At 41.6% G+C, this 21,280-nt stretch overlaps 1 pseudogene; it reads right to left on the bottom strand.

Annotated features, from left to right (window-relative positions):
- Positions 1-11,279: 11,279 nt before the first annotated feature.
- On the bottom strand, positions 11,280-12,505 carry LOC122444581 (annotated as a pseudogene).
- Between the last annotated feature and the right edge of the window lie 8,775 nt (positions 12,506-21,280).

Below are 21,280 nucleotides of genomic sequence, written 5' to 3'. Positions count from 1 at the left end.
AGGTGGGTCTGGCTGAGACCTTTTCCTTCAAGTCTCAGCCCACTCACCTGCAGAAGAGGAGAGTTGTCCTGGGCCTCCAGCACTGTCTCTCCCTTCTCTACTGGGAGGGTGGGTCAGAAGTCCTGAAGGCAGACACGGTGAGTTCCTAATTTAGAGTAGTGGAGGGCAAGGGCTCTGCGTAGCTTAGTTTTCAGTGTGGGTCCCTTTAGTTTCAGTGTGGTTCTCTTATCAGCTGGATGAATGAGTTTATGCCAGTTAATCAGTTTACCTGTGCTTCTGTTTCTTCAGATGTAAAATGAGGGAAGTTGAATAAGTGAGATACAGGAGACAAGCTTAGAACACTGCCTGGCAGTGTACAGTAGAGGTTTTCTGTTTTAGGTGTTCATATAAGACATTTTTTATTAAGGTGTGCTTGGCCTTGGTATCCTAGAAGCAGACATTCTCTAACCTTCATCGTCCAGCACCGTACCTGCAGACTCATGTGGTACCATAACCATGGAATTTGCTGCTGGGAAGTAAAACAGTCATGAATGAAAATGTTCAGGGTAGCCCCACAGAATACTAGTTTATAGCAAGTGCAACATTGGAATGAGACATACTTTGGGCCAGACAGTCTTATTGCATAATTCTGGGAGCACATTCTCACTGTTGTCCATGACTTTGGCACTCCCTGCCGTTGTACCAGATTTTATTTTGTGACGGTTCAGTCCTAGCTCTATGAACTTCCTTGCATGGCCTCCTTTATATGACTCAACCACAATATTCCAGATGCTTCATCTTTTGCAATTTCATAGAACAAGAGTTGGAGATGCAAAATATTTAATGTCCATTCCTGGGAGAACAGAATGGCTCAAGCAGCTGTTGACTTCCATTCAAAGTAGGACCTCTTGGCCACTGTCATTCTCTTCACTGGGAAATAAGTAGATCAGGTGCTACAGAGAAGAAAGAATTTTGTAGGAAGTCAGGAGACCAGAGCTTCCTCTACCAAGGGCGGCCTTGAGTCAGTCATTTAACCTCTGTGTGCCTGCTTTCCCAGTCTTTAATATAAGTTGCATTATCTCACTACAGCTTTACTCATCCTTCCTTCCGAGAAGATGTAAGTGAGAAAGAATGTTAAACTTGGTCTGGGATAGGGGCTGGTAGGGAGGGGTGGGGAGAGCATCATGTTGGATATAGTCTACAGGCTTAGTTAGAGCTAATCAAAATTACTGTTTCTCCACCACCCACTCCAGTCAGTTTCCTCCAGCTCTCAAGATCACTGGCCTGGGTCTAGACAGTTCTGAGCCCTATAACCCTCTCTGCCTGGAGGGAGAACGTAGGAGGGAGGGAGCCCCACAAAACATGTGCCTTCTGTTCCTCAGAGGCCCCAAAGCTCCCTTCAGTTTACTCTGGCCTGACAGCTCCGTTTCAACCCCCACCTTGGAGATGAGGCAGCTCAGTATTTACTCAGCCAGAGAGGTTTGCCCAGAAGCCTGGCCTCCCCAGCCAGCTCCTGCTGGCTCTGCTCCGCAGCCCCCACCCCCTTCCCTTCCTGGTTCATGGAGAGTTCAGCCCTGAATGGCTTGCAGCCCCCCACCCCCCAGCCCCAGAGGAGCTGCCTGTCCAGGGGAGGCCAGAGGGCGGGGGAAGGGTCCCGGTCGTGGGGTCATGCCCTGGTCTCTCCACTCTTGCTGGACCAGTGCCTGGGCCTCCCAGAGGAGAGACGGCTCAGCAAATGGTTGTCTTTTTGGGGAAGGGGTGTTTGGAGATTGGCTAAAATGGGACTGTCAGGTTGGGGACATGATCCAGGACTGCAAAGGGCCATGTTATTAGTGTCATTGAACTACACCTAATGGTAGAAAAATTTGGTAAACTTGTAATAGCTTGGACTCTCTTCCCAAAGATACTAAAAGCCCTAAGACAATAAAGAAGTGACATGCATGTTACCAGCATCCACATATGAAAGTAGCCTCTAACTTCCTAACTTTTTAGACTGTAAGATCCATGAAAGCTGAGATTTCTGTCTTGCTCATTGCTGCATTTCTAGTGCCTTCAACAATGCCTGGAACATAGTAGATGCTCAGTAAATATTTGTTGGACAAGTGAATACTGAAGCAAATTCCTCTTGTCTAGAAATCGCTCACTCCCCAAAATGGTATTCTGAAACGATGTCGTTTCAGACGTTTAATTAGTCCAAGAGTGTTACCATGATCAATGGATTCATATGAAAATAATGAAAGTAGGGCAACAGATGGATGGGGACTTAGGAGGCATTTTCTTCCTTGACTTCCGTTCATTCATTAAAGGTATTTATCTCAGGCTAATGACAGAGTTTCCTTTGCAGCTCCAGAACAAGTGTGCTTCCAGGGCTCACCCATAGAGCTTTTGTTTGTTTGTTTTGTTTGAGCTTCCTTTACTGTAGCAAGTGTAAACTCAAGAAAAGACTCAATTTTAGAAATGTCAAGGGTTTGAAGGCCCAGCTGGATGTTTAGATTGGTAGAAATGTTGATAGAAAATAAAGAAACTGTCCTTCTGCAGGGATATCTAGGCAGGTGCTTCTGCTGCAAACAAGCTTTCCTTTCTATTTCCCGTCACTCAACTCAACTCCACAGGGTGCAGTGTCCTTTACACACCAATGGACCAAGGTTTCCTTTTCTGAAAATGTTTGGGATGTTCTCCCCTTCTAGGCCCAATAAAGTGAAATCACACACAGGAGTGCTTAGGTTTGTTTGGGTCTGAAAGAGAACATTGAGGGGAGCATTACTTTTAATGCTTAACGGAAGTCAAGGGCGATAATGGTTACCTACTGGAAGTTTCTCAGAACTCTTGGGAAGATCATCCATTCTGGTGTGGCTAGTTACCATTGTTGGAAATTGTTGGGAATTAATGACATCCTCTTGCTTACTCCCACTGTAGCTCTACACATGTGGATCCTGGTCACAGAACAGGAACCCAACTTAAAGCAAGAAAAAGGAAGTGAGAAGTGTCATGGAAAAGAAAAAAATCTCCAGCTCCTGGAGTTCCTCTCTGGGGTTAGATTTCTAGATCAAGGGCCCCCTAAGAAGAACGGAGTTGGGGAAGGGAATTCCTCAGCAGTGACCTGAAAAAACTCAAAGGTTCAAGGGTCCTAGGCATGGTTCTGACAGTTTTAACCAGAGTTCTCTGATTCTCCATTTCAGACACAGCCTTTGCTGGAAGCTAATGTTTTGGGGGCTGGGGAGTCTGAAGAGGCAGAAGGTGGACAACAAGCTGTGCAGAAGAAAAGCCTCCGAGGCATGTGTGAGGAAACAGGCTGGCGATTGGCAGAAAGAGCTGTCCCACGACCCTCCCCAGCCCCGAGCTTCCCACCCTCCACCACTTCCAGTTACTCCGCTGTCTCTTCAATTAACACTCAGTCATTCTTCAGAAATCAATTTTCAATCCCCACCTTTGGGGCCTGGTGGGAGGGACACTACCCTGAGTTAGAGGAAGGCAAGAGAGCCACGCCTTCTCTGAAGGGTGGGTGGGGTGGGGCAAGTTCCTAATCCTGCAGGGGGTCTGTATTCAGCAATTCAAATTCAGTGATTTGGGTGCATTGGATGGGGATTGCAAAGACACCTTTGAAAGGGTTTGCATGCTTGCCTTGCCACACATTTCAAAACCTGTTGAAATCCACACCTTGACACATTCCCAAAGAGATACCAACTTCCCTCACACGTTCAAAGACCTATCTATAAAGAAGTATTGTTACTTATGCCTCCGAACTGCATTCAAACAGACCTTGTACACAGTTCTGCACATGTGGCTGCAACAGTCAGAGAAAGACTGGGGGAAACAAGTGTTGTTACCTGCTTGGGAAAGTTCTCTTTCTCTTCACTCTTTGGAATTTATGTTTTGACTGTTAAGTGGTATAAAATGAAGTTTCGGAGAAAAGTTGTCTGCATAGAGGTGAAAAGGAAGGGGGCCTTTTCCTAAAAATACTTCCCTCTAATCCATCTCTACAGAATTCCCAGGATAGAAATGAAAAGGAAGGAGGCAAGTTATGAGTCATTTCTCCATGTTGGGTGGCATGTGGCTGTGCACTCATTGGGAAAGCAAAAATTAAGAGAAAGCAAAACAAGCAAAACAATCCCAAACAGGACTTGTCCTGCACAGAGTAACAAAGATCTGGAAAGCTGATTTCCCCCCCCTGATTTTCATTTTGGTCTTTGGATCAGAGTTCAGTAGGCTTTACCTGAGTCTTCCCACCTTGAGTAGAAAAAAGAAAAAGAGCTTGTGCTTATCCCTAGAATGTAATGAGAGACAGACACAAAACAAAAGAAAAAAAAAGCATCCCAATATCAGTGCCCAAAAGTGCCAAAAATTACCCAATATCAGTCCTTGCTTTGGGTTCTTCAACATCATATTTAAAAAAAAAATTCAAAAGTGTGTTAAATAAATCTACCAAAAATAATCAGAGTGTCTTCCAGAATCCTCCCTTTATGAAAAACTCTCTCTGTTTCACTAGAGAAAAAAAATTATTTTTTTAATTCCTCTCTTTGAATACTGTCTCTAAGTCAAAGGGATGTTGAAACTGGAAAATGTTTTGCTTTACTCTTTCTTTTCCTCCAGCCCTCTTACACGCAGTTCTCTGAAAAACAGGGTCCTAGGTTTGAATTTAATTTAATCAGTACAAAATACTTATTGCTTTTACGTCTTCTGCGTTGGCCAGGGGCTGAACTGCTCCCAATCTCAGATTTCTCCCTTGGAAAACAAGAAATGACTGGATTCTCTCTTTTTTCCCTCTCCCCAGAATTCTCAAATTTAGTTTTCAGTTTTATTTTTGGTGACAAGTGTAAATGTTTGTTCAGTTGCTGAGACATAACTCAGATTCTTCTCTGGGGTCAGGAGTCCTCTTCCATCCTCTCCTTTCAACTGAGGCAGGGCTCCAGACATACATAGGTTTTTTGCAGTCAGAGTGGGTCTCACTCAGCACCCTTACTGCCTCTTTCCATTTCACTTCTCCTTCACAGAGTACCAAAGATCTGGAAAGCTGATTTTTTTTGAAGTGAGAGCTGTTTCCTGAATCATAGAGTCCATTCTCTCTTGAGGTCTGAAGCTCTTGATTGGGAAAGGAGAGAGAAAAGCTCATGGGTCCCTAATGTGTGTGAATAGTAATCTTACTATGTAGATGAACCTGGAGAGAAAGGACTTTCCTTTTCTTCCAACACACACACACACACACACACACACACACAATTCTGCAAGCTTAATGAAGGGTTTTTTAAGGTTTAAGGGATTGTAAAGGCAATGGGGAGAGGTGTTTTTGCTCAGAACTCTGGCAGATGTTGCCAAATTCAGACTTAAATTGAAGAAAGTAGGGAAAACCACTAGACCATTCAGATATTACTTAAATCAAATCCCTTATGATTATACAGTAGAAGTGAGAAATAGATTCAAGGGATTAGATCTGACAGACAGAATGCCTGATGAACTATGGACAGAGGTTCGTGACATTGTACAGGGGACAGGGATCAAGACCATCCCCAAGAAAAAGAAATGAAAAAAAGCAAAATGGCTGTCTGAGGAGGCCTTACAAATAACTGTGAAAAGAAGAGAAGTGAAAAGCAAAGGAGAAAAGGAAAGATATACCCATTTGAATGTAGAGTTCCAAAGAATAGCAAGGAGAGATAAGAAAGCCTTCCTCAGTGATTAGTGCAAAGAAATAGAGGAAAACAATAGAATGGGAAAGACTAGAGATCTCTTCAAGAAAATTAGAGATACCAAGGGAACATTTCATGCAAAGATGGGCTCAATAAAGAACAGAAATGGTATGGACCTAACAGAACCAGAAGATATTAAGAAGAGGTGGCAAGAATACACAGAAGAACTATACAAAAAAGATCGTTAAGACCCAGATAATCATGATGGTATGATCACTCACCTAGAGCCAGACATCCTGGAGTACGAAATCAAGTGGGCCTTAGGAAGCATCACTACGAACAAAGCTAGTGGAGGTGATGGAATCCCAGTTGAGCTATTTCAAATCCTAAGAGATGATGCTGTGAAAGTGCTGCATTCAATATGCTAGCAAATTTGGACAACTCAGCAGTGGCCACAGGACTGGAAAAGGTCAGTTTTTGTTCCAGCCCCAAAGAAAGGCAATGCCAAAGAATGCTCAAACTACTGCACAATTGCACTCATCTCACACGCTAGTAAAGTAATGCTCAAAATTCTCCAAGTCAGGCTTCAACAGTACGTGAACCATGAACTTCCAGATGTTCAAGCTGGATTTAGAAAAGGCAGAGGAACCAGAGATCAAATTGCCAACATCCGTTAGATCATCGAAAAAGCAACAGCATTCCAGAAAAACATCTGCTTTATTGACTATGCCAAAGCCTTTAACTGTGTGGATCACAATAAACTGTGGAAAATTCTTAAAGAGATGGGAATACCAGGCCACCTGACCTGCCTCTTGAGAAACCTGTATGCATGTCAGGAAGCCACAGTTAGAACTGGACATGGAACAAAAGACTGGTTCCAAATAGGGAAAGGAATACGTCAAAGTATTGTTACGCTGCTTGTTTAACTTATATGCAGAGTACATCATGAGAAACACTGGGCTGGATGAAACACAAGCTGGAATCAAGATTGCTGGGAGAAATATCAATAACCTCAGATATGCAGATGATACCACCCTTATGGCAGAAAGCAAAGAAAAACTAAAGAGCTTCTTGATGAAAGTGAAAGAGGAGAGGGAAAAATTTGGGTTAAAATTCAACATTCAGAAAACTAAGATCATGGCATCTTGTCCCATCACTTCATGGAAAATGGTTGGGGAAACAGTGACAGACTTTATCTTTTTGGGCTCCAAAATCACTGCAGATGGTGACTGCAGCCATGAAATTAAAAGATGCTTACTCCTTGGAAGAAACGTTATAACCAACCTAGACAGCATATTAAAAAGCAGAGACATTACTTTGCCAACAAAGGTCCATCTAGTCAAAGCTATGGTTTTTCCAGTAGTCATGTATGGATGTGAAAGTTGGACTATAAAGAAAGCTGAGCACTGAAGAATTGATGCTTTTGAACTGTGGTGTTGGAGAAGACTCTTGAGAGTCCCTGTGACTGCAGGGAGATCCAAACAGTCCATCCCAAAGGAGATCAGTCCTGAATATTCACTAGAAGAACTGATGTTGAAGCTGAAACTCCAATACTTTTGTCACCTGATGCAAAGAACTGACTCATTTGAAAAGACCCTGATGCTGGGAAAGATTGAAGGCGGGAGAAGAAGGGGACGACAGAGGATGAGATGGTTGGATGGCATCACCGACTCAATGGACATGAGCTTGAGTAAACTCTGGGAGTTGGTGATGGACAGGGAGGCCTGGCATGCTGCAGTCCATGGGGTCACAAAGAGTCAGACATGACTGAGCAACTGAGCTGATCTGGCAGATGTAGAGAGAAACACCAATAGTGAGATACCATTAACTACTAACCCAGCTTTCAAATCAACATTGCCTTTGGATATTTTGATGGCCATCTAGGTGCTTCTTAGCTCATAGAGAGAGATGGAATCTGTTCCCTTCTCTCTTTCCCCCACACACTTCCTGAACATAATCCAAGAGTCTTTTGTTTTTTCTTAGGTCAGTGAGTTTCCCAAGATATATCACTGCTGAAGCTGGAAACTGCTGGGCATTCCTTGCTTATTTCAACCTCACTGGTGCAACTCTGCGAAAGACTTAGAGAATTAAAGGGGGACAAATGAAAGTGGGCAAAAGGACAACAAAAAGCTTGGATATGGAAGGAATAGAAAGACTTTATCCTTTATACCCTCATTCAATCTTCACTACAATGTTCTGGAGTTGGTACCACTTGCAATGGGGAGATCACTATTTATAAGGGAGATTCCCCTGATTTTGAACTGCTTTATATACTAGAAAATACTTCTTTATATGGAATAGGAGTTTGTCTCCTTAGGACTTGCATCCATTGAGCTTACTCCTTTGCTGCCTTCTGGGGGCAACACACAGCTCTTAATTGGTTTTCCACAGGCTGTGTCTCCAAATATTTGAAGGGAGCTGTCATGTGTACCCCTCGAGTAATATACATTTCCAGTTCCTTAATTTGTTTCTCCTAAGACCTGATTTCCAGATCTTTCCTCATCCTGCTCTTTTTTCCTTAGTTAATATTTTCTACAAAACAAAGTGTCTAGAATTGAACAGAAAATATAAAGTGTGATTAGACCAGGTCTAAGTAGAGTGGAAATTTATATCCCTCGATCTTGGCACTATATTTCAGACAGGATAGCTTAAGCAGGGAAGGAAAATGGAGCAGGCTGGTGAGAAATGGGAGGAATCCTTTCTCTCTTTCAAACTGTGTCCATCTACTTGACCTCTAGGGCTGCATTAGTCACTGATACTATGATCCACACAAATCCCCAAGGTCGGTGAGGAAGCGGCCAGACTGGCAGCCATTGTGAGGAACAAACATTTGCTGAGCTGAGTCTGTGTAATTTGTGAGAAGAGAAAGGAGCATTAGAGTAGAGAAACAATGTGGAAGGTGAGAAGGAGCAGCCCTCTTATCTCAAGAGAAGGAAGTGCAGATTTACCTAGGCTAAGGCAGCTTCTCCAGTTCTGCTGTCCAGGTAACTCTACTTCTTTTGCAGTGCTTTTCCCTACTTCCCTTCTTGGTGGCAGCTGTTATTATTTTTGTTATCATTGCTGTTGTTATTGACATTCATATAACACTTGGCCATTAGCCTTTACGTCTTATCACATCTCTGGGAGGTGAGTATGATCATTGTTTTCACATGTGAAGAGCCCAAGGCTCAGAGAAAATATGTACCCAAGATCACATATCTGAAAAGCAACATATCATTTCCTTTTTCTGCCTCTGACCCTCTAGAATTTATATATAAGTCCACATATCTGGATGCAATGCATTTAGGATGTCAGCCTGTTTTCCACCTCATCCTTCTCTTAATCCTGCCTTAGCTCTCAGACCACCAGTTGTTGTTTATAGAGTCTGAATCACTGCTTTTTTCCTGTGGAAGAAGATAAACCAAGCAGACTACCCCAATATTCAAGATGACCAGGTTTAACCAGGGAATGTGTGTGTGTGTGCATATATATGTGTGGGTGTAACCCTTAAAGATCAAGAATTCCTGCAAACAGAGTCCAAGTCAGATATCAGTTGACTCCTGGATTCTATGAAAACTCCTCAAGGTCCAGGGCTTGTCCATTATGGGAGGTTTTGCTTCAGGAATCTTCCACTTGGGGGGTGTCTTCTCCAAGTTTGGAAATACATAGATACTTTGAACATAATTAATTGACCTTGATGTTGAAGGGTTCAGGTTTGGCATATTACAGCAAGGCTGAGGACAATGGGAAGGGGGCTATTAACATGAATTTGGGAAGAGGTTCTCATTGAGAACCCATTCTGATGGGTATGCGAATGCTATGACTTCCTAGGTACTGGGAGTTGTGATACAGGGATGGAAAAGAAGTGGGGGTTTTCAGCTTTATTGCCCAGGTGTCTGCTTTCACGTGAATCAGCCTCCCCCTACACCTCTCCTGCCCTCTTCCCCACTCTATTGGAGATCCTGATCATGGTAGACATATAGATCAGAGCTTTGAAGCCTTTGAGTAGTAAGCACATCAAAAATCTCCAACTCCTTCCACCTGTGAGCCTCCCAGCACTGGCTGACAGAGTCAGGCTCAAGGCAGCTGGAAAGGCAGAAGCCTGGAGGCCATGAGGAGCTTCCCTTCCAGTAGCTCAGTCCTGATCCTGGGGACTTACGGAGTGGTTCTGACAGCAGAATTAACATGATGGGAAGTCTAGGGTGAGACAGGAAGGGGAGAGAGAAGGGACACAGTTGGATTAGGGTCTGGCATCTACTCTCCTGCTTTATGCAAATGTTGCTTTAGCTCCAGAGAAGCCACATTCCAGGACAAGTTTGATGTTTATTTAAAAATACACAGACTTTGCAAGCCATCTGGAAAAGGCTCTGAAGAGGCTCCTGATAAGGGCATCTCACCATATCCCAGCAGCAGGGCAGTAAATCTAGAACATGCAAAAACATCAAAAAAAGTCCTTCCTTGATCAGATGTTGTAAAGAATTTGCCAAGTGTGCAGATAAGGAGATCACTAGAGAGAGTGCATGTGTGAGTCCTTCAGAGAAAGCCCATTTATTTTCTCCTTCCCTGTTACCTTCTGCTGTCTAGCCAAGCGAGGCCTGCACAACAGGGGGAGGTGGGCAAGCACTGGCTGAGGCTACGCAGCCCAAGTCACATATGGCCTCTCTTCCCCAGGTGCCCCGCTCAGCACAGGAGGGTCTGGCCTTTCCTTATCGGTTTTGAAATACGAGGCACAGAGACTCAACGGCTGCCAAGGGAAAAGGCTATCACAGAGCAAATACCTAAAGGGGAGAGACATATTTGAGAAAGAACAGATAACATTTTCAACATATTTAGAGATCCCAGCCCTCGTCCGGCTTCAGTATCCCTTCACCTGAGCTTTTACCAATAAGATGTGTCAAACAAATTAAACTGTTCAGGGGAAGGCATCTTACCAGTCCTTTTTTCTTGTGTTGAAGCTGGCCTAGAGACAACCATGCTGAAATAATGGGTCTTGGTGATTTCACAAGCTAAGGGACTCCAAGCACGCCTTATTTTTTTTTTTTTTTTAATAAACACCAACTGCTTTTTATTATTCAGTTCCAGAAACCTTTCACAAGATGGTACCAAAAAAAAAAAAAAAAAAGAAAGATAGAAAGAAAAAGAAACATACCCCCACCCAAAACTTTATAACCACAGCTCAGCTAATGATATTTTTTCCATTGTTCCCAGTCAGCTCCAAACCCATTGTGTGCAAAGCCCATTTTTCCATGCATCTAAATGGTAGAAACAGACTATGAAATTCTTTATTCTATTTGTAGCAGTTTATGCAGGTGCAGCCAAACACAAAGCTTCAGGACAAACTGTACACAAACTTTACAATGTGGGATTTGAATTTAAAATATGAAACATAAAATCTACACAAAACTGATAAAAATCAAGCATAGATATCAGGACTGAAACTTATAACCCATGTGAGAAAGGGAGTCTTGTTTCCTTTCAAGTGTTTTATTCTGCTATAGAACAGTTGAGATGAAGATGTAAAGCTTTGTGGTGAGTTTAAATTATACACTCTGTAGATACTATACCAATTTAAAAACTTACACATAGACCAAGAGATGTCCATCAGTTCATCTGGGTTGACCAGATGCTCCAGCTGGATTGCGGAAAACAAACCAAGCCAATGTGGAAAGAAAATCCACTTGTGCAATTTGTTTGCATAGTTTACTGATGGGCACATTGCTCTCCTGGTCCATGATGGCTACTGCTTTCTTCATCAGAGCTATCATTATAGGCTTCACGCCTCTGACCACCTCCTGAGCCCTGAGTGCTATCAAATTCTTGAAGCGCTACCTCCTCTGTGTCTCCAATAATATTTGGAACATCAGGTCTAGATGGCAGAAGATCTTCTAATTCAGAAAGCTTGTCTAGGTTGATCCAGGAAACTGCACATCAAATTTTATGTAAAAATCACCTTTTTCAAAGGGATTATGATATTGTGGCATTCCTTCACCTTGAACTATAAGAACACATCCTGGTTTGATTACTTTGACAGGGGGGCATTTTACCACAATCTGAGGTCCATCAAGGTGCTTAAATGTGAACTGAAATTCACACAGAGCTTCAACAAGTCCTATCTTATATGTCATGTGCAAATCATCCCCTTCTCTCTGGAACACCTCATGTTCTTTTTCTTGAAGCAAAAGAACAACGTCTCCTGGGTCCACTCCTGGGACCTGGTCTGCTTCCCCAGTAAATGTAATTCTCTGTCCATGTTTCACGCCTTTGTCTACGTGGACTTCAAGAATCTGGACTTCTTTAATCACCTTCTTCCCTTCACATTTTTTACAGCGGTCCTTTTCATTAATTACCTCTGCTTCTCCATTACAGTCAGAACACACAGACTGCATCTGCTGTACCATTCCTGGAGCCAGCTGTTTGATCATGCCGTGTACACCTCGACCCCGACCAGCACTACACTTCTGAACAGCTCCAGATTTCTCACCTTGACCACTGCATGCGCTACAGAGTGCATTCTTGCTAAGTTGTAGTTTGGCTGTCTTGCCATTACACAGGTCTTCTAAAAATACTTTGAGTGGATGCATCGTGTCTTCTCCTCTTCTTCTGTCATTTCAATTTCTGCTCTGATTGACCATGAAGCCAAATAAACCTCCTCCAAAAATGTGAGAGAAAATATCATCCATGCCACCACTTCCACCTCTACCTTCCCGAAAATCTTGTTCTCCATATCTGCCATATAGTTTGCGCTTCTCAGGATTTGATAGTACTTCATATGAAAAACTTATTTCTTTGAATTTGCCATCAGCATTTGGATTCTTATCAGGATGGTATTCTTTGTCTAACTTTCTCTATGGCTTCTTCAGTTCGTTCTCGCTGGCGCCTGGCGGGACGCCCTGGATGTACAGTTTCCAGTCGGCCACGTTCTCCATGGCGGCCGGGGGTGCAGCGCACAGGCAAGAAGGCGGAGAAGCAGGAGGAGCGAAGCCGGGCCCTAAGCAGCGGCGGTGTGGGCGGAGACAGCGAGCAGGCACGCCATATTTTATCTTCTTTGCAGATAGTCACACTCAACCCCTTGACCAACGGGAGTATCAGTTATTGCTGAAATCATTAAATAGCAGTGATGGGGGGATTACAGTTCTTTCTTTCTCTCAGCAGTTCTTTATTAAAACTACTGCTGTACACATAGAGATGAAAACAGGATTAAAACTGAATAACCCATTGGAATGCAGAGTTCCAAAGAATAGCAAGGAGAAATAAGAAAGCCTTCCTCAATGATCAATGCAAAGAAATAGAGGAAAACAATAGAATGGGAAAGACTAGAGATCTCTTCAAGAAAATTAGAGATACCAAGGGAACATTTCATGCAAAGATGGGCTCAATAAAGAACAGAAATGGTATGGACCTAACAGAACCAGAAGATATTAAGAAGAATGTGTGGCAAGAAAACACAGAAGAACGATACAAAAAAGATTGTCAAGACCCAGATAATCATGATGGTGTGATCACTCACCTAGAGCCAGACATCCTGGAATATGAAGTCAAGTGGGCCTTAGGAAGCATCACTAGGAACAAAGCTAAGGGAGGTGATGGAATCCCAGTTGAGCTATTTCAAATCCTAAGAGATGATGCTGTGAAAGTGCTGCATTCAATATGCCAGAAAATTTGGACAACTCAGCAGTGGCCACAGGACTGGAAAAGGTCAGTTTTCATTCCACTTCCAAAGAAAGGCAATCCCGAAGAATGCTCAAACTACTGCACAATTGCACTCATCTCACACGCTAGCAAAGTAATGCTCAAAATTCTCCAAATCAGGCTTCAACAGTATGTGAACCATGAACTTTCAGATTTTCAAGCTAGATTTAGAAAAGGCAGAGGAACCAGAGATCAAATTGCCAACATCCGTTGGATCATCGAAAAAGCAACAGCATTCTAGAAAAACATCTACTTCTGCTTTATTGACTATGCCAAAGCCTTCAACTGTGTGGATCACCACAAACTGTGGAAAATTCTTAAAGAGATGGGAATACCAGGCCGCCTGACCTGCCCCTTGAGAAATCTGTATGCATGTCAGGAAGCCACAGTTAGAACTGGACATGGAACAAAAGACTGGTTCCAAATAGGGAAAGGAGTATGTCCAGGCTATCTATTTAACTTATATGCTTATTTAACTTATATGCAGAATACATCATGAGAAACACTCAGCTGGATGAAGCACAAGCTGGAATCAAGATTGCCAGGAGAAATATCAATAACCTCAGATATGCAGATGATACCACCCTTATGACAGAAAGCAAAGAAGAACTAAAGAGCCTTTTGATGACAGTAAAAGAGAAGAGTGAAAAGTTGGCTTAAACCTAAGTTCAGAAAACTAAGATCATGGCATCTGGTCCCATCACTTCATGGTAAATAGATGGGGAAACAGTGACAGACTTTATTTTTTGGGGTTCCAAAATCACTGCAGATGGTGACTGCAGCCATGAAATAAAAAGATGCTTGCTCCTTGGAAGAAACTTTATGACCAACCTAGACAGTGTATTAAAAAGCAGAGACATTACTTTGCCAACAAAGGTCCATCTAGTCAAACCTATGGTTTTTCCAGTAGTCATGTATGGATGTGAGAGTTGGACTATAAAGAAAGCTGAGCGCTGAAGAATTGATGCTTTTGAACTGTGGTGTTGGAGAAGACTCTTGAGAGTCCCTGCGACTGCAGGGAGATCCAAACAGTCCATCCTAAAGGAGATCAGTCCTGAGTGTTCATTGGAGGGGCTAATGTTGAAGCTGAAAGTCCAATACTTTGGCCACCTGATGCAAAGAACTGACTCCTTTGAAAAGACCCTGATGCTGGGAAAGATTGAGGGCAGGAGGAGAAGGGGATGACAGAGGATGAGATGGTTGGATGGCATCACTGACTCTATGGACATGAGTTTGAGCAAGCTCTGGGAGATGGTGAAGGACAGGGAAGCCTGATGTGCTGCAGTCCATGGGGTCACAAAGATTCGGACACAACTGAGCGACTGAACTGACTGAACCCATATTGGGATCATGATTGTTGCTAATATCTCTGTTTTTTAATATGCTGTCTAGGTTGGTCATACCTTTTCTTCCAAGGAGGAAGCAGTCACCATCTGTAGTGATTTGGAACCCCCAAAAATAAAGTCTGTCACTGTTGCCACTATTTCCCCATCTGTTTGCCATGAAGTGATGGGACCAGATGCCATGATCTTAGTTTTCTGAATGTTGACTTTTAAGCCAGCTTTTTCACTCTCCTCTTTCACCTTCATCAAGAGGCTCTTTAGTTCCTATTCGCTTTCTGGCTTAAGGGTAGTGTCATCTGCATATCTGAGGTTATTGACATTTCGCTCGGCAATCTTGATTCTAGCTTGTGCTTCATCCAGCCCGGCATTTTGCTTGATGTACTCTTCATGTAAGTTAAATAAGGAGGGTGACAATATACAGTCTTGACATAGTCCTTTCCCAATTTTGAACCAGTCCATTGTTCCATGTCTGGTTCTAACTGTTGCTTCTTGACCTGTATACAGATTTCGCAGGGATCATACTAGAGTTCTTTTATAGGTCAAGTTAAGACTTCATGAGCCTCTTCAGCTCTCACTTTCATCTTTCCCATCATCAACATTTCTTGTTAGCTAAAGAAACAGAGGGAAAAGGAATTTCAATTAATTGGAGGCAACATTAAAGGAACCCAAGAGTGCTCCACACATGACAAGCTTGCAGAGAGGGTTCTGATGGGAGATCTAAAGCAAGCCAAACAAAAGGAGTACAGAGGAGGTGGGGTGTATTCTGAGGAATCAATAATCTGAAATGTACTACCAGGAAGAGACTAATTCCAGATTCTTATAGCTTCAAATTCTCTTAAAATATGAGGATAGCTGGGAGGCAAGAAAATTCTAAAACTTACATTCTGAATGAAGTCACCAGTTTAAAGAATGAAAACATATTGGGTTTTATGAGGGGATCTCGAAAAATGAGAAGAAGAGAAGAAAGAGAAAGCTGGGTGTTGAAGTCTCTTTCCTTTTAGAATTGTGATACATATTCCTAATGTTCTTGGCCTTTCATATATTCTTGAGACCAGGTCTTACCTGGTTACATTTCCCTCCAAAACATGGCACTCTTTTCTATTTTGACTTCTAATAAGCTCTTCCATTTGCCTGAATGATTTTCCACTCATTCTACATCTGGAAAACCTCATCTGTCTTCTAAGATGCAGCTCAAATATTTCAAGGAAGACTTCCCACCATCCCTAGCCAGAGTGAATCTCTATCCTTATCTTTTCTGCCCATGTCTTTTAATTCCACCACTGGACCCTTACATTGCATGTGTTTCTTGTTTTTATGTCTGTTCATTTTTGTATCCTTAATACCTGAGGGGAAAGACATATCTTGTAAATAAATATGAAATATTGAAAAGATAAGTGAATGAATACAAGGGTAAAGATGAATAGATCAAACATCTGGCATAGGTGACATAATATTAACAACAGACAGATATAACAAATATGTTTAATTTTGAATTTTCTCTCTTCTTCACATAACAGAAATCTTCAAGATTTAAGTAACAATAGCTTTAGCAAGGAGGGTATTTGTCTCACTAACTCACCTCTATGGCATCATTCAGTTCCAGGTGCTATATTTTAAGAGCATCTTAGACTCCCTGAATTGGAAGGGACCATGAAGATTATCTGGCCCAATCTCATTTTTCTGACAATGTTTTCATCAAGTGGTTGTCCAGCCTCTGATTGCAACTCACCCATCACCAGAGTCAGGGAGCTAACAACCTCCTGACACAGTCAGTTTTCTCTTCAAACCTTATTTAACATAAGATTTGTTTTAATGAACTTTCTCCTTTTGCTCCTAGGGCTAATCCTTCATCTATCAGAAGACAGTCATAATGCCTTTCCTACCTCAGTCTTTCCCACTCCAGATAAAACTCTGTTATCCTTCAGCAGCTCATTATATGACATGACAATATCACCCAAGAAACCAGAGGAATATGCTCTGACCACACCCGGCGCAGAGTATAAACTGTTCTGCATGGTGCCACCAGCACAGAAGTTCACTAGGATTGTAGCATTTTCCTTATTCTTGCAATCCTCCCAGCTACTTATGGAGACTTGTTGAATATTTGCTTCTGTTTCAAGCTCTTTACACACAGTGTCTCACTTAATTCTTTTCCCATTTTGTACATGATGAAACAGACTTGTAGAGGGTAAATACTTGCCCAGAGTCACACTATGAGTACTGCATTTCTATTAATACAGCTTGTGATTCTTTTTTGTTTTGTTTTGTTGGCTTTTGGGGAGCAGTCATACCCAGAGTTAACTCCTACTGAAACATATATTTTCTGCATATGTGATGACTTGGTCATTATTTCCACCTTCATAAAGCAATTAAGAAGTTTTTTTCCTCCAAATTTTATTATACAAATTTTCAAATATTGAGAAAATATTGAAAGACTAGTACAATGAACACTGTACATCTACCACCTAAATCCAGTGGTTATCATTTTGTTGGGTTGGTTTTATATAACTTTTTATTTATACATCCATCTTTCCATCCATGAATTTCAAAATAGGTTGCACTTCTTCCTTAAATATTTTAGTATGCATTTCTTAAGAATAAAGAATATTGTACTATATAACCAATTGTCACACCTAAAAAAGTTAGCAATAATACCCAGTCCTTACAAACTCCTTTAACTTTCCCAAAATATCTTTTGCAAAAAATTGTGGTATAATACACATCACATAAAAATTATAATTTTAATAATTTTTAAGTGTATAGAGCACAAGTGTTAAGCACGTGGGTGCAAACAATTCTAGAACTTTTTCACCTTGAAAAACTGAAACTCTGTATCCATTAAATAATCACTCCTCATTCCCTTTTCCCCCAGCCCATGATAACCACCGTTCCATCATCTATCTCTATGAATTTGACTACTCTGGATACTTCATGTAAGTGAAATCATACAATGTTTGTCATTTTTATGACTGGCTTATTTTACTTAGCATAATGTCCTCAAAATTCATCCATGTTGTAGTGTGGGAAATATAGACTCTCCATCCTTTTTAAGGCTGAGTTATATTCCATTGTGTGTTTATATCATATTTATTCATTCACCTGTTGATGGACACTTGAGTAGCTTCTACCTTTATGCTATTTTGAATAGTGCTGCTATGAACATGAATGCATAAGTATCTCTTTGAAGCCTTTATCTGAATTCTTTGGAGTATATACCCAGAAGTGGAATTGCTAGTTGTATGATAATTCATGTAATTTTGAGAGGGACCTTTATACTGCTTTCCCCAGCAGCTGCTCACTTCTTACCAACAGTGTGCAGGGGTTTTAATTTCTTTACATCCTCACCAATACTTTTTTTCTTTTCTTTCTTTCTTTCTCTTTTTCTTTGATGGTAGCTATTCTAATGGATGTGATGTGGTTTCTCATTGTGGTTTAAATTACTTTGCCTTAATGATTAGTGATGCTGGACATCCTTTCATGTGCTTATTGGCCATTTGTATATCTTCTTTAGAGAAATGTCTATTCAAGTCCTCTGCCTATTTGTAATCAAGTTGTTTATTTTTTGTTGTTGAATTGTAAGAATTCTTTATACATTTTGGATATTAATCCCTTCTCAGATATAAGATTTGTAAATATTTTCTCCCTTTCTGTGGATTGCCTTTCACTGTATTGATTATGTCCTTTGATGAAACAGTGACTTTTTGAATTCAAAATACCTTTGTTCTGCCTAAACTTCATGTCTTTGCATGTTTTATCTCTACCTAGAATGTCCTCCTACCTTCTTCTGTTTGGATAATGCTCTGCATCCTCTAATACTCAGCCCCGTTGTCGCTTCTTCCACTCCATCTGAGTTGGAAGTTTTACAACTGTATTCCTAGAGTATTCTCTGCAGGAGCCTCTATTATGGCTTTTAGTCTAGTGTGTTATAGCCCTCTGATTACCTTGAAGGCAAAGACCACTTTGTTCGTCTTTATTTTCCTGGTGCCTAGAAGAGTGACTCATAAACTCCTATTGAACTAGCAAATGTTATATTTAGCTGAACACTCTGAACTAGAGAGATCAGAGGAAGTCACCAAGAATGGAGGAAAGTGATGATGATTAAAAAGCATGTGTGTAATACTTTACAATCATCAAATAATGTAGGCATATATTATTTCATTCCACCCAGCTTTATTGAGGTATGATTGACAAAACTTGTATGTATTTAGGTTGTACAATGTCATTTTTTTAAAAAAAGTACAATGTGATGATTTAATATACATATACATTGTGAAATTGTTACCACAATCAACTTAATTAATACATCCATCACCTCACATAATTTTGTTTGTCTTGTGGTGAGAACACTTAGTATCTACTCATTCCCCAAATACCAAATATACAAATATACACTATTATTAACTATGGACCTTTGTCAGCAAATATATATCTCTGCTTTTTAATATGCAGCCGAAGTTTGTCATAGCTTTCCTTCCAAGGAGTAAGTGTCTTTTATTTTCATGGGGGCAGTCACCATCTGCAGTAATTTTGGAGCTCAAGGAAATAAAATCTGTCACTGCTTCCACTTTGCCATGAAGTGATGGGACTGGTTGCCATGATCTTAGGTTTTTTTAAATGTTGAGTTTCAAGCCAGCTTTTTCACTCTTCTTTCACCCTCATCAAGAGACTCTTTAGTTCTTCTTCACTTTCTGCCATTAGGGTGGTATCATCTGCATATCTGAGGTTGTTGATATTTCCCCTGACAATCTTGATTCCAGCTTGTGATTCTTCCAGCCAAGCATTTTGCAGGATATACTCTGCATATAGGGGTTTCCCAGGTGGCTCAGTGGGTAAATGCAGAAGGTGCAGGAGATGCGAGTTCAATCCTTGATTTGGAAAGTTCCCCTGAAGGTGGGCATGGCAACCCAATCCAGTATTCTTGCCTGGAGAATCCCATGGACAGAGGAGCCTAATGCTGCTGCTAAGTCACTTCAGTCGTGTCTGACTCTGTGCGACCCCATAGACGGCAGCCCACCAGGCTCCCCCATCCCTGGGATGCTCCAGGCAAGAACACTGGAGTGGGTTGCCATTTCCGTCTCCAATGCATGAAAGTGAAAAGTGAAAGTGAAGTCGCTCAGTCATGTCAGACTCTTAGTGATACCATGGACTGCAGCCTACCAGGCTCCTCCATCCGTGGATTTTCCAGGCAAGAGTACTGGAGTGGGTTGCCGTTGCCTTCTCTGACAGAGGAGCCTGGCAGACTACAAAGAACCGCAGAGTTGAACACGACTGAAGCAATTAAGCACACACTCATGCATGCACACTCTGCATATAAGTTAAATAAGCAAAATGACAATATACAGCCTTGTCATATTCCTTTCCCAATTTTGAACCACTCAGCTGTTCTATGTTCCATTCTAACTATTGCTTCTTGACCCCCATACATGTTTTTCAGGAGACAGGTAAGGTGGTCTGGTATTCCCATTTCCGTATAGTCAAAGCTATGGTTTTTCCAGTAGTCATGTACGGATGTGAGGGCTGGATCATAAAGGAGGCTGAGTGCAGAAGAATTGATGCTTTCAACAACCTCAGATATGCAGATTGATGTTGGAGAAGACTCTTGGGAGTCCTTTGGACTGCAAAGAGATCAAACCAGTCAATCCTATAGGAAATCAATCCTGAATATATATTGGAAGGACTGATGCTGAAGCTGAAGCTCCAATACTTTGGCCACCTGATGCGAAGAGCTGACTTATTGGAAAAGACCCTGATGCTGGGAAAGATTGAAGGCAAAAGGAGAAGGGGCAGCAGAAGATGAGGTGATTAGATAGCATCACTGACTCAATGGACATGAATGTGAACAGTCTCCAGGAGATAGTGAAGGACAGGGGAGCCTGGTGTGCCGCAGTCCATGGGGTCACAAAGAGTCGGACACAACTTAGTGACTGAACAACAACAACACGATAATATATACTAGTTTCCCTGAACTTATTCATCTTATGACCAAAAGTTTGTACCTTTCGACCAACATCTCCCCATAGCCTCTATATCTCAGTGCTTAGCAACTACCATTCTACTGTTTGTTTCTATGAGTTCAACTTTTTTAGATTCCACATATATGTGAGATCACACAGCAATTGTCTTTCTGTGTCTGGTTTATTTCACTTAGCATAATGTCCTTCAGATTCATCCATGTTGTTGTAAATGGCACAATCTCTTTTTTAACGGCTGAGTAACATTCCTATGTGTGTCACATTTTCTTTCTCCATTCATATGTCAGTGCATCCATATCTTGGCAGTGAAAGCATGGAATCCTAACCACTGGACCACTAGGGAATTCCCGGGCTGTTTCCTTATCTTGGCTATTGTAAATAATACTGCAACAAACATGAGGATGAAGACATCTCTTCAACATACTGATTCCATTTCCTTCTGATGTATACCCAGAAGTGGGATTGCTAGATCATATAGTAGTTCTATTTTTATTTTTTTGAGAAACCTCAATACTTTTTTCCATAATGGTTGTCCAAATTTACATTCCCATCAGCAGTGTACAAGGGTTCCCTTGTCCACATTTTCACCAACACTAGTCATCTCTTATCTTACAGCATGCTGTGATTCATGGGGTCTCAAAGAGTAGGACACGACTGAGCGACTGAACTGAACTGAACTGATGTTAACCATCTTAAT

Source organism: Cervus canadensis, chromosome 1 (assembly GCF_019320065.1).
Source record: "Cervus canadensis isolate Bull #8, Minnesota chromosome 1, ASM1932006v1, whole genome shotgun sequence".
Taxonomy (NCBI): Eukaryota; Metazoa; Chordata; class Mammalia; order Artiodactyla; family Cervidae; genus Cervus; species Cervus canadensis.
Note: the sequence above shows the minus strand (reverse complement) of the source record. Positions and strands in the feature narration are given on the sequence as shown.